Raw genomic sequence first — 4514 nt, 5'->3', positions numbered from 1 at the left:
ACCTTTGATACAAATAAACTGAGTGGGTCAGGTTGGGAAACCTGGTGAGTACATAGGGTTTCCAACCCACAATAATTTAATTATTATGTTTAAACATCAAACAATCAACCCAATTACCCATCCCCATTATCTTCTTTACTCTTAAGGATCTACCCTAAGAATCAATTATTCCTCGTTCATTCATTCCTAAGGATCATCCTAAGGAATCGGCACGAAGTCCATCGTTGTCAATGACATTACTGTCAAGCACTGCTGCTAGTTCTATCACTTAGGCGCAGCTGCCATAATTGTGACATTCTATGTGAGGCGCAGCTACCAGTATTATCCTTCGAGCACAGTTGCTAGGGTTATCTCATTTATTGATAGTATCGTTTTCGAGAGTCCACTCGCAATACATGTCAATGGGTTTTTAGAGTACACCAGTGAACACATCGTTCACAACACCAACAGGTTGCGAGTCTGCTAGTGTTCCACTGGACTGTCTAGAATAGTCCGTGGTTGTCATCCATACTCTACTAGATGACGGGGCCATCATTTGGGAAAGGCTTCTCACATTGTCCACCTCTCACACTTACCTCGTGGTCTATAACACCTCTCAGCTCATAATCCAACTCATATTCCATCTATTACATCTACCCATGTTTTACCCAACATATTCTCGTAGATATATATATATATATATATATATATATATATATATATATATATATACACACAGTTTAAATCATTTAAAACATGTATAAAATCGTTCATCCAACATAGATAGCAAGTATACAGATAATATGCACACATAGCACATAATTTATTTAAAATACTTCATATCTATGTGTAAGATGAAAGTAACTATGTACTCACTTGAAAAGGTGGTAAATCCGAACTCAGACATCGCTTCACTTCTTAAAAATAATTTCCTTCGACAAAACCTAGTATTATTACCACTAGAGTTTAGTTTATTATTCGCCTAGACTAATTAATAGTCTAACTATTATTACTATTATATAAGCGTTAAAAAAATACTTATATAACCCATAATAATAGCCCAAGTCTTTATTATAAGTTCCTAATAACGTTACTATAATTAAATAAAAGCTAATATTAAAAATAGCGTGTAACGTCCCAAAATTCAAGACTAAAAATTTCTTTTAATAAGATATTACTTAAAGTAAAATCATCATTTCAAAACATACACAAAGTATTAGTTTTCAAAACACATATTCATTATCAGAGTAAAACATTCCCAGGCTGACTAATCTATGGTGTGTGCCATGCCATCATCCCGAGCTCCATCATCCGCTACCGGAAGTACCTGAAACCAAAACTGAAAACCATAAGCACAAAGCTTAGTGAGTTCCCCACCCTACCACATACCATGCATAACCACGTACTGCACATACTGGGCCTCGCCCCCTACCTCGGGCCTCGCCCGCTACAACGGTCCCGCCGCTCCAGGCCCCGCCTGGCTTCGAGCCCCGCTCAGATACATATCTGTTTCACTTAGGCCTCGCCTGTCACAGGGCCTCGCCCACTAACATATAATAGCACATAACATATCACATCACATCACATAATCGAAACACATACTAACAGATCTTGTCCTAAGGCCTCGCCTATCTCTGGGCCCCACCCTTGTCCTGCTATTGATGAGTCATGGAACCCCGTCCATACTCCTGTTGATAGTGAGGTACGGGCCCATCCCACCCTCACTCCTTCCCTAACTTGGGCCTCGCCCCTGCTCTACTGCTACTGAGATGTGGAACACCATCCACACTCTGCTATTGGTGAGATACGGGACCTCGCCCAGACTCACCTCCCTACCAGGCACATACAAGTATCACACAGACAACAAGTATAAACTATCACATAAACCATTCCTTGGGCACCCGCCCTCTATTATTGGACCTCGTCCGAATATCATACTAGCATACTGTGCCTAGGGCTAACCCCCGGGTCTTCTACTCATAACTACATGGGCCGGCATTGTGGCCTTAGACCCATTCATACAAAGGGAAACTCACCTGATACTGCTGAACTGCTGCTGCTAAACCCTCTGACCACTACCTGACCACTGACTCCGAACTGCTGCTCCACTAGCTCCCCAAGCTACTAATATCAACATAACACTTAGTCTAACTGACCTTCAAAGGTCAACCAAGTCAACTCTTGCCAAAGTCAAAGTCCTGGTCAAAGTCAACCTTCCAGGTCAACCCTACTCGCCGAGTCCACCTAATGACTCGCCGAGTTCATATGCTCCGGGTCCTGACCTGTCCAACTCGCTGAGTCCTTGCTCGACTCGCTGACTCGAGTCTTAACTCAAAGGGTTTGGGACTACGCTACCTGAGTCGCCGAGTCTAAGAACAGACTCGTCGAGCACAAGGCAATCTTCATCCAACTCGCCAAGTTCATGCCCATCTTCATCCGACTCGAGAGCTGTTCATCCCACTCGTCGAGTTCCTCCTTATCTTCATGCTACTCGCCGAGTCCACTCGAAGGACTAGCCGAGTCCATTCGGATCTGCTTACATGCAGAGGACTTTCTAGTCATGCATGGACTCCAAACTGTAGATCTACCCTTCCCAAGCCTATCCCCCACGTAAAGTTGCAAAATTTACGTGTAGAGAAGGAGATCTAGGCACAATCCACCATAAACTAGGGTTTAAGGCCAAGAAGGCTCCAAAATCGACTCAAGGGCTGATACTTTATGCTTCCCCAGCTCATAACACACTTGGATCTGAAGTAGCAACTCCAGATCCGGCTTCTAGCTCACTTGGGTGGCAAACCATGGCTTAAAAGCCCCAAATCTCACAACCATAGAAGGTCTAAAAGAGAGAAACAACTTATTACCTTCAGATACTCAGAAATGTTCCCCAAATCTTCAGATCCAAGACCACTTCTTGAAGCCTCAATGATTTCCCCTTCTTCTTCTTCCTTCAAATCACTCAATATGGCTTGGGAGCTTGAATGGGCAACAATGGGGTTTGGGGTTCGATGCTCTGGGTGCAAGAGGCAGTAAAGGGACCCTAGGAAGGAGGTTAAGGCGTTTATAAAGGCTCCAAGTCCCGAATTTAGGGTTTTCCTCGCACAGACCAAACTCGCCGAGTCCACTTGGCCGACTCGCCGAGTTAGTCATTTACTTCTCGACCCGGATCCCGCTCCGACTCGCCGAGTCCCTCCTTGGACTCGCCGAGTCGACCCCTAAACTTAGGGTTTTCTTTCCTTTCTTGGTCTTCAAAACTTTAGGTGTTACATAGCGTAGGCGTAGCTCACTTACAGCGGGTTTTATAGAAAACCAGGCTGTGCTTGGAGCAGCGTTCCCGAGCCGAAAAGCTCTTCTTCTCGGAGCCGTCGAGCACTCCGGGGCTTCCGCCTCATGCTAGGGAGGTTCCCTAGGCTTTTCGGGGGGTTTCGGGGCTAGAGAGAGGTTCTAGAGAGAGAGAGAGTAAAGAGAAGAAATAATGGGAAAGGTGTGAAGAAAATGAGGATGGGAGAGGTTCTATTTATAGGGTTAAAAATGGCTGAACGTGGTGCCACATGTCACCATCTAGTGGCAAGACTTGGGGAGGAAGCAATGGCCAAGATTGTGCCACATCACCCATTTTCGCACAGCACACTTCCGACTTCTAAAATCCATAACTTTCACATATGACCTCCATTTTTGAAGTTTTTTATATCCACACGTAGGTAAAATAAGATCTACAACTTTCATTTTGACTCTGTCGGCTAATTATCGACCGATTTTAAATTTAACAGTACGAGGAGATTATACTGTTAAATATTCGTGTAAAATTCATAACTTATACATACGGGCTCCGTTTTCGTCTGTCTTTTTACCGTTGAGTTCCTATTAATGAGATCTTCAATTCTCTTTTAGGTCGCGTAGGCCAAAAACAACTCGATCTAAAATTCGAGTTTCGGGTCGTGCACTGCTATGCCAAATCTTAGAAAATTCATAACTTCCTCATACGAAGTCAGATTTAGGTGTACTTTTTTTGTATGTTCTCGGTTTATCGTTTTCTACAAATTTTGTTTACATCGTTAAGGCTAAAATGTAACGTCCGCAGATCCGGGCTAGTCAATTTAGAGGCAATAAGTGTCGAAAATTACTTTTCGACAAAAGACTATTAAGAATAAATAATCTCGACCATGTTGTAGTATATGTTACAAGGTTTCCGTACATATAAAGAACGCTGAAATCCGAGTTATAACGAAGAAGTTATGACCCGTCGAAGCTTCACGATGGAACCGGCACGGCACCGGGAAGCGTAAATAGTGAATTTACGATAGAGCGAGATTTAGCCTTATCAATCTTAATGAAAGTCGTAGAATATGTTAAACCAAGAGCGTCCATAAAAAGAACGCCCAAATCTGACTTCGTATGAGGAAGTTATGATTTTTCGAAGTTTCGGATTAACAGTGTACAACCCGAAATTTGAATAATAGATCGAGCGATTTTTAGCCGACACGACCTGAACGAGAATCGAAGATCTCGTTAAGAGTAGCGTAACGAGGAAAACATGG

The sequence above is a fragment of the Lactuca serriola genome, chromosome 9 (assembly GCF_051521515.1).
Source record: "Lactuca serriola cultivar US96UC23 chromosome 9, Lser_US96UC23_V15, whole genome shotgun sequence".
NCBI classification, from domain to species: domain Eukaryota; kingdom Viridiplantae; phylum Streptophyta; class Magnoliopsida; order Asterales; family Asteraceae; genus Lactuca; species Lactuca serriola.
The sequence above is the reverse complement of the archived record's forward strand: the minus strand, read 5'-3'. Positions refer to the sequence as shown.